This window comes from Leptinotarsa decemlineata, unplaced genomic scaffold, assembly GCF_025532065.1.
Source record: "Leptinotarsa decemlineata unplaced genomic scaffold, Ldec_3_MD MMD2_tig00078360_RagTag_RagTag, whole genome shotgun sequence".
NCBI lineage: Eukaryota > Metazoa > Arthropoda > Insecta > Coleoptera > Chrysomelidae > Leptinotarsa > Leptinotarsa decemlineata.
This window is the reverse complement of record NW_027412727.1, coordinates 647156-657564: the sequence shown is the minus strand read 5'-3', so window position 1 is coordinate 657564 and position 10409 is coordinate 647156.

Genomic DNA, 10409 nt, shown 5'->3' with positions numbered 1-10409 from the left:
TTAAACAGTGCGAGTCACCCCCACCATGAAACCGTGAAAGGTTCACATTGCTAGTTGCTATCCACTAGAGATGCCTGACGTCACAGCCAAGCCCATCTCCCAATTTGATGCGATAACAGTTGCCGGCACGAGCAAGCAGTGATCGTTGCGCTCTCGGAGAGGGCAGACGTTTGCACAGTCCTCGCCCGCCTGCGTGTCACCATCAATAGCGAGGGTAGGGTGATGCGTTACGTCACATCATTCACTGCTTCGAGAGCGATAGCCGAACAAGCAATTGTCGTTGCGCTCTCGGAGAAGACAGACGTTAGCACAGTCCTCGCCCGCCTGCGTGTCACCATTGATGGCGAGTCTGGGGCGTTACGTCACATCCTTCACTACATCGAGGGAGGTGAGAGCAGACCGATGAATACGCATTACTCTGCCACACGTCGTGGAGTGAACATGTCGCTCTCTAGCCGTTGAACGGTTATTGCTGTGACGTCACTCCACTACTAACTTGGTGCCCTCACACCGATGGAGCATTCATTACTTGGAGGATCTTCGAAGTATGCAGACGTATGTTTGTACATAGACAAACAAGCACATGATGAAACCCTGTACCGTGCATTCTCTAACACACACACACACACATACACACACAAAATCTCATATGAAAAAAAAATCTGAACGATCCATGCACCAGACACTTCAAGGTCACAACGCCTTGACTTCACTGCACAACAAAAAAAAGCAAATAATACGTCATATTGGTGGGGGGAGGATTAGAACCGGAAAAAAATTTCTGAACGATCCATACACCACACCCTTCAAGGTCACATCACATTAACTTCACCAAACAACAACCAATAAAAAAGCAATTAATACGTCATAGTGGTGGGGGGAGGCTTAGAACCGGCTCAAATCTCCTACTGTCTGCTGATGTAACCTACCATTTCCTCCTCTCTCATTCGGGGTTGGAGATATTGTGCAATAGCATATAGTTGTATAGCATAATTGTTATAATTTTGACTTCTATGCTCATCAAATTTGCCAAATTGTAATTTATCCCTTACTTTGAGTTGTGCATTTTCCCCCCAATATAGTCTAATGAATAAATTTTCAAAATCTTCTGATGTTTCTATATTATTTTCTTGGCTATTGAACCAAATACACGGTTGATTGATTAAATGTTGTCTGATAACATTTCTCATCTCTTCACCATTAATTTTGTTATCGATTTTATTTCTTGATATTTTGATGAAAACAATAGGATGCAATTTTTTTATATTGTCTTCAAATTTATTGTTATTATTAATATTCTGGCATTGTCCTATATATCTGGCTTCTACTCTGGTTTTTATTCCATTTTCTTCCATCTCCCTAATTTTGCTTTCTAATGTTTTAATTTGACTTTCATTTTCCTCATTTTTTTCATTAATGATTTCATTTGTATTGTTTTTATTAATTTCTATTTCATCATTGACATATTTAATTTTCCCTAACATTTCTTGGTTATTGTTTTTAATTTTATTTCTCACTTCCTTTATATTTTCACTATTTTTAAATATGGAGTTGTTGATGTCTACTATGTCTTGTTTAGTATTTTTACAAAATTCTTCATTATGTTGTTATATTTTAATTTCAAAATCTTTGTATAATTGAGCCATTTCTTGTATTTTTGTCTAATTTTATTTGCACCCTTTCTTCCAATCTGTCCATATTAGCTTTCACTCCTACCATGCTTTCCCTCATGCTTTCTTTCATTTCTTCTTTCACACACTCAATATTTTCTCTCATATCCCCCTTTACACTCTCAATCTTTTCTCTTATATCTTCTTTAACACTTTCTATATTTTGTTTTATCCCTTCAATATTCTTTCTCACATCCCCTTTCACACTTTCTATGTTCTCTTTCATATCTCCTTTCACACTCTCAATATTCTCATTCATCTTCACCATGAATTGCATCAGCATTTTCATTTGATTCTCCCCACTCAAGTCTTCTTGTACTCCACTACCTTCTCCTTGTTCTCCTCCAGTTTTCTTTTCATCTCTTAAATCCATTTTACTAATTTTTCGAAACTTTTCTTTAATTTGACTCTGTTTTTGCCCTTTCCAAATGTGCCTCACGTTGTTGGCGCCAATTGCTATGAATTATGATGATGGAATTGAGATTTGAAAATTTTTTTTTTTTTTTATTTTTAAATTTGATTTATTTTGGTTCTGATTCCAATTCAATGTCTTTAAAGTTTTGAGGAAGAAAAGAATTCTATGCTCCGACGTCTTACTTCAACGTCCTACCTCTATCCTCGAAGTTTGCTCAGCTCAGTCTGGTAGCTCATGCAGCTAACTCTCTCAAGGTAGAATTCTTGAAAAGGGTTTTTCAAAAATTTTGTGTCTCTTAATTTTTATGAAAAATGAAAATTTTGCTTCAAAGTTTCAAATTTATAATAAATATAACGAATTCAGTAAATGGTTTGCAAGACAACTTAAACATACCCTAAACTGCGCCAGATAACTTATCCTATATAAATATTCAAATAAATATCCAAAGTGTAGTAAATATTCTTGGAATATGTTCTGTGATGTTATATAATACCTTCATACGTAGCAACAGGCACAAAAAAAAACTCTGTGTTTCGTTAAGTGATGGAGTCCAACAATATTTACCCACAACTATGAATAATAATTCCAATTATTCAATGTTCAAAGCAGTAAAAGTTCATATATTTATCAAATTATTAATTTAGTGAGTGCAAGAAAGTTCAATGATATACGTTTTGCGCACTTGAAAGTCTGATGTGAATGGAAACATGAATTTCTGACTTCGAGATTGGAATTCTCCAAATATCATTAAAATTGGATTCCGCTTAAGGCTTTGTAATTTAAATTGAGGATGATTAATACCTCATACAAGCTCAGCTTCCAGGGATGGCTCCTTTTGAAGTGGAAATGGAATTTTTCCAAAAATTCAAAAATTCCAGTAAGTATCCTTCTTTTTTTTAATATGTAGGTACGTTTTTTTTTTCCTTTTTTTTATCAAGGATTTATGTTGATTGGTTGCAAAATAGGACTGGTATTTCAATTTATTGGGCTCTTCAAAAAATTTTCGTGTAGCTCCTTCCCAAACACACTTTATTGATTCTCCCATGGTTACACAACAACTCTCCTTTTTCCATGTCAATATTTGTTTGATATTTTTGAATTTCCGTACTTTTCACTATTTTCACTGCTTATATTTATGAACTATGTTACCCAATATACAATAATAATAATAATGATTGACTTTTATCACCTTTCTGTACATTTTGTTTTCAATTTGTATAATTTTGAATTAAAAATTCTTCATGTTCAAATTGTTGACACCTCCTTTTCAATTCATTCATCTGATTGGCTACTCTTTAGTTGCACCTAAATTATGTACTGAGTGTTCTAATTATTTTTCAAATAACAAATTCTTGTATCAGTGTTAACTAATTTTTTTCTTACCAATTTGTAATTTAAATCTGTTCCATTAAATTCTATTATGTTTTATTAATTTATTTACTGTTTTCAGTGTACTTTTCCTGTTGATTGATGGTTTCCGGTTAGTTACGCTGTTTGGAAATAATTTGAAATACACTAATACTGAAATGTAATAACTTGGATTTTAAAAATAGGAACTTGAATCAAGGTAAAGTATCTGGCCTTTTAATAATAATGAACATCGAAGAATGAAACTATGACTTCCCAAAACTTCCAACATTGAACTAAGAAAAATCAAAACTTAATAAAAAATATATATATATATATATATATATATATATATATATATATATATTAAATCTGTTTAATCTGTTTTAAATCTGTTTTTCCGTTAATCAGCTGCCGCCCCCATACGAACGACAACTCTCAGAAGTTGAGAAACTTGTGCGAGCTAAGGACTAACGAGGTCTTACCTTTTAACGTGTGATTCCTAACACGGTTACAGAATCATTCCAGCTTCAACCAGATAAATTCTCTCGAGGAAAATATCTGGTCGAGGCGGGAATCGAACACACGACCTTCCGATCGTGAGTCGGACGCACTACCACCGTGGCCAATTCCACAACATTATATATATATATGCGGTGCGGTTGGCTCCTGCTGATGGCTCCGTGCGTTTGTATTTCTATCTCTTGGTAAACAAGTGTTGCCCATCCCTACACTTGGCTGCACCATACTGATGATGGGCCAAAAGCTCGAAACACGTGTCTATGGTTTGCCACTTTCTTGAGTGATATGTCCGATATTAACTTCTGTTCATATATCTAAACTTTGCTGACTAGTTACGAACAAAACTTGGAAAATATCTTTGGGTGATCAGCAGAACAGAAGTGTACTCTTATAACACAAGTTATTCCAATATTTCGATAAAATTCATTATAATCTTCAAGGAAAAGCTACAACATTTGTATACTGATGATACAATATTAAAATTACCATGAACGGTGCCAAACTTACTGTTAGTGCGGTTGGCCGTGTCGAAAAGAATGTTACATTTAAACAATTGAAACATGTCAATACAATAAACAATTCACTACATTGAAAGAGGTTGACTCCTCACTGGATACAAAGAAGAATATTGAATTAAAATTTACTAAAATTCGTTATTTGTTTTAATTCAATATTCTTCTTTGTATCCAGTAGGAGTCAACCTCTTTTGATGTAGTGACTTGTTTATTGTATTGACATGTTTCAATTGTTTGAATATAACATTGTTTTCGACACGGCCAACCTCACTAACAGTAAGTTTGAGACCTTTCATAATAATTTTTATACTGTATCACCATTATACAAATTTGGTAGCTTTTCCTCGAAGATGATAGATAATAGATTTCATTGCAATATTGCAATAACTTGTGTTACAAGATTACACTTCCGTTCTGCTGATCACCCAAAGATATATATTTCTCAATTGAAGACAAAATGAGAAAAACCAAGAAAGTACTTGATAAAAATAGCTGCGTAAACACAAGCGAAACATGAGTGGAACCACGTATTGGTGTGACACCCAAGTCAACTTGCCAATTTTTTATGTCAGTATTGGTGGTTTGACCAATTACCCAACAACTGCGGTAGCAGAAATTTGGAAAGCTAACGTTAAATGCCATCGGAAAACGAATCCACCTTTCTCTAGAAATGATATGAAATCTAGAAAGGTTAATGCAGTTAAGCTGCTAGAAAATAATTCCATGGAAATCAAAAAATAAATATATAGTACTTTTTGATCATTCCCACATTGATTCTAATTTAAGAGCCACCGGTAGACAGCTGTTTCAGACTATTGGGCATCGTCAGTACCGGGCAGGCGGTCCTCGATTGAAGACAAAATGACGAAATCCATCTTGATTTTGTTCAGGTTGAAAATCTCTTCCCGTACCCTTTCATCTGTCTCTCGTCAGGAGCACGAGTGTTTCATAACTCAAAGTGTTTTTGGTAACGGCATAAAGGTCAATGACATCTATGCCGCTCTGGCCTTGTGTACCCCTTCCTGACTGGGGTATTGATGAACAAGCTGTTCATTTTAACAGACGTCGTGGGGCCTTCACTCAACCGAGCGACGGGGCCTTCTCAATCGAGTGGGGTCGTCTATAGTGTAATCTATAGCTTCCCTAACTAATGGGTTATCATTAGTTTCCGCTGACTTGAAAACTCTCTGATTCCTCAACTGAATGGACTGCTGTATGGTTAACAGCTTCAAATTTCTGCGGATGGCTTCATTCCGCACGAACCATGGAGCATTCTCCAGCATCCTAAGAAGTTTGTTTTGCAATCTCTCCAGAATGGAGAGATTTGTCGGAGCGGTTTGTCCCCAAGCGCCTGAAGCATACATAATGACAGGCTTGAACATCGTGTTATACAGGGTGTCCCTGGACTTCCTCTTTTCCTCTCACTTTTCAAGTGAATATTCAAAATCATCCAAATTTTGGTAATTGACTAAAAAAATGAATTCCTTCGATGAGCTTTCATGCAGGAGTCAGTTGTTTTGCTACAAAGTCAGGAACGGACTACCCCCGATGGTCCATACCCCAAAACTTTGAAATGACAGATATTTTTCAATATTTTTCAACAAATTAAGGTTACTTGGACAATTTTATGAATAAAAGTACTCGTGTGGAAAGTCGATCGGAGCAACGAGTCTTGAAAAAAATGTAGTTTCACTCGACGACATCAAACCCGCTCGTCCACCATTATTTGAAATGAATAATTATCAAAGCAGAAATAATAATGATAACGTTAATTCAACAACATTTATAACAGGAATAATACAAAGTATGCTAAAATGAAGTCGTAAACAAAAAGTACAGTACCTATATGGAAGTTTAAGTCACAATTGTGATAGCAGATATTTTTCAAAAGAAATATCAAGTTCTGTAGATTCGTGGTGTTTCTAAACTAACAAGCTACTCTACTATGAAATATCGAATTCATTCCATATTTTGTATGTACATAATACGTGTGGAATAATCACGTTTCGTGTTGATCAGTTATCTGAATCTCATGAAACTCAACATTCGAATGTTTCAAATTCTTCTTCACAGCTAAACTGTTGAGGAGTTTCACTGATAATTATAATTTTATGGGAGAAATTCTTTAACACGAATCTAAATTTAGCTAAAAAAACGCACATCGGAAAAAATATTTACTATACTAATAAAAAGCAAACGAATGAACTACAAAAACGGCTGCACATGATCAGGTGAAAAATATCCAGGGAATAATTATGTTCCATTTCTTTCACAGATGTTGACAAAAAACCTTTTAGAAAGTTTTGATAAAAAATGAGAAACAGGAATGCGATTTTGTTTTGTTGAGTGGTGCGTTGTCATATGACTATCATTGTATTGTCAATATTCTATAGGATATTTTGAATTTTTTTGATATGGCCGAACAGTTTACATTCAATGAATATGCAGATATGCATGTATTTTATGGACGAGCATTTTGTAATGCTGCAGAAGCTCGTCGTCTGTATTCCGAGCATTTTTCCAATCGAACGGTACCGTCAAGAGAAACATTCGAGCGTGTCGATCGCAGCTTGAGGGAGACAGGTATGTAATAATTGATAATTAATTTGAGCACGTTGTTTTATTTCGATATTATTGTAGGTACAGTTTTGCAAAACGAGGTGGTGAGGGCGCTCCTAGGACTGTACGTACCGTTGTATTGGAGGAAAATTTTTGGAAGCCGTCGTTGATGATCCTTTAATGAGCATCAGAAATATATCAGAACAGTTCCATACATCCAAGTCCACTATTCATAGAATAATTAGGGAACAACTCCTCCACCCATTTCACATCCAGAAGGTACATGCCATGACACTTCAAGATTTTCCAGCACGACTGGAATATGCCAATTGGTTCATGGATAGGCAAAGAGAGGATATGACTTTTATTAATCGAGTTTTATTCACTGATGAAGCAGGTTTCAGTAGAGATGGAGTTATCAACTCTCATAATCTCCATATATGGGCCGAAGAAAATCCCCATGGGATATTGCAAACCAAACACCAACGGAAATTCAACGTGAATGTTTGGGCTGGTATCATAGGAAACCATCTTATAGGACCATTCGTTCTACAGGACCGATTGAATGGAGAACGTTATTTGGAGTTCATTCAGAACGATTTGAATGGACTTTTGGAACATGTTCCATTGCAAACCCGAAGAGATATGTGGTTTATGCATGACGACGCTCCTCCTCATTTTAGTTTGATTGTGCGTGACCATCTGAACCATATTTTCCACAATAGATGGATTGGTAGAGTGGGCCATATTCATGGCCATCGCGGTCTCCGGATTTAAATCCATTGAATTTCTTTCTGTGGGGGCATCTAAAAAGCCTTGTTTACGCTACACCTATTCACACAAGAGATGCATTGTTGAATAGAATAACATTACATTGTGAAGCCATACGAAACGACCCTGGAATGCTATTTCAAGTACAGAGAGGGTGTCTTCGCAGACTAAGAAAATGTATAGAGAGAGAAGGTGGTCATATCGAGCAGTTTCTGTAGCGGATTTTTCATTTCTGTTTGCTCTTGAGGCTCTTGAGTTTCGTTAGTTAAACGTGTTTGCATTATAAAAATTCGTTTTGAACATTTTACCTATCATTTCCATTTTCCTTAAAAACTAATATTTTCGAATAATGGTAGACATCTCAGGATAAATGTTGTTGAATTAACGTTATCATTATTATTTCTGCTTTGATAATTATTCATTTCAAATAATGGTGGACGAGCGGGTTTGATGTCGTCGAGTGAAACTACATTTTTATCAAGACTCGTTGCTCCGATCGACTTTCCACACGAGTACTTTTATTCATAAAATTTTCCAAGTAACCTTAATTTGTTGAAAAATATTGAAAAATATCTGTCATTTCAAAGTTTTGGGGTATGGACCATCGGGGGTAGTCCGTTCCTGACTTTGTAGCAAAACAACTGACTCCTGCATGAAAGCTCATCGAAGGAATTCATTTGCTTAGTCAATTACCAAAATTTTGATGATTTTGAATATTCACTTGAAAAGTTATCAAAGAAAAACTTTTTTCATTTTGTAACTTCGAGGGCCCGTTACTTGGTAACGAAGGATTTTAGGAAAAAAAGTTATATGAAGTACTGGTGATATTTTGACCCCATCTATACATTCCCGAGAGAAAAAGAGGAAGTCCAGGGACACCCTGTATAGTAAAATCTTGTTCTTAAGATTGAGCTTGGACTTTCGATTTATCAGAGGATAGAGCCTCATTTGTACTCTGTCCTTGATGTAATCAACGTGATTTACCCAGGTGAGTCAGCGGTCTACCCAAAGACCTAGGTATTTGACTCGCGTTTGCCATTCGATCTCCCTGCCTGAAATCATGACTCTTGTGTCTGGAGAAACGTTGCGCCTCCCCAAATCTATCGCCTGGGTTTTTTCTGGATTCACCCGAATCTTCCATTCCAGGTACCAGCGTTCGAGATCGTTCAATGCACGTTGCATGTAGACGACCGCCAACCCCCGTCCCATGGAAGAAGCGAGGAGAGCCGTATCATCGGCGTATAGGGAAGTCTTCACGTGATCGACCCTCGGAAGGTCGCTCACGTAAAGGCTGTACAATAGTGGAGACAGCACAGCTCCTTGAGGCACTCCAGCTTGGATTTCCCTGACGGGAGACAGGGTTCCTTCAACTCGGACCTGAAATGATCTGCCCTTCAGAAAGGACCTAATCCACCGGATCAGGCCCCGAGGCAGGTCGAAATCGAGCATTTTATGTAATAAGCCTTCGTGCCATACTCGGTCGAAGGCTTTTGAAATGTCCAGGAGGACAAGATGGACTGTCTTCCTGTTATTTAGCTCTGAGATGGAGTTTTCGACCAGTCTCAAGGCCTGCAGCTCGGTGGAGTGTGCCCTCCTGAAACCGAATTGTTCATCAGGCAGAACACGTTCAGCCAGCTTAGCCGTTGAGCAAAGCAGACTAATTGGACGATGATTCTGGGGAAACAGCGGGTTCTGGTCCGGTTTCGGAATCATGACAACTACGGCATGCTTCCATCTTCGAGGGAAGTATCTGAGGGCGATTGAGCTGTTTATGATTTCCAACAAATATCTGATAAAGTTCTCCGGGAGCTGCTTCAACAACCTATTGTTGATTGAATCAATTCCCGGAGCCTTCTTGGTTTTGGAGGCTCTAATGTACCCCCTCAGTTCTTCCTCCGAAGCTGGACGGATCACATCGTCATCATTCTCCCTGAGGATATGCTGAACTCGCTGTTCCAGTCGGATATCACGGTCAATATCATCATCCGGATCAACGTTAAGTTGGAATTGATTTTTCATTGTATCTGCAAAGGCCAACGCCTTCTCGGCGGGGGAGTAGCAGATACCGCGCTGTCCATGAAGAGGGGAGGGAGCAGTTTTCCTCTTCTCGAGCCTGCGGGTGACTCGCCATAGCTCATCATCCCCAGGCTCAAGAGATTCCAAACACTCACTCCACCTCTCGTTTCTATAATCAATGATGGCCCGTTTAACTTTGTTGGCCATCCTGTTAGCAGCAGTCTTGTCCGCAGGATAGAGGGTCCGCTGATAAACTCGTCTGAGTCGGTTCCTCTCCCGGATAAGATTCTTTATCCTGGGAGGAAACTCATTATAGTTTCGCAGAGGACACTCTGTCCTAGTTGTGGCTGCGCAGAAAGCGTTGTTCACGGACAGTTCAAAATCTGCCACTGCCACGTCGAGACCGTTGCGAGTTTGAAGCGCCTCGCGGTCTGTAGGTGTCTCCACTAGATGAGCCTTCAAGGCTTCCCAATCCGTGGATGATCTCATGCGATATTCCTGAGGAGGGGGATCATCACCCAGCATCAGGATGAATGGATTATGATCTGAGTCTAATTCCGACAAAGTGTACACTTCGCAGTACATGGAGACGTT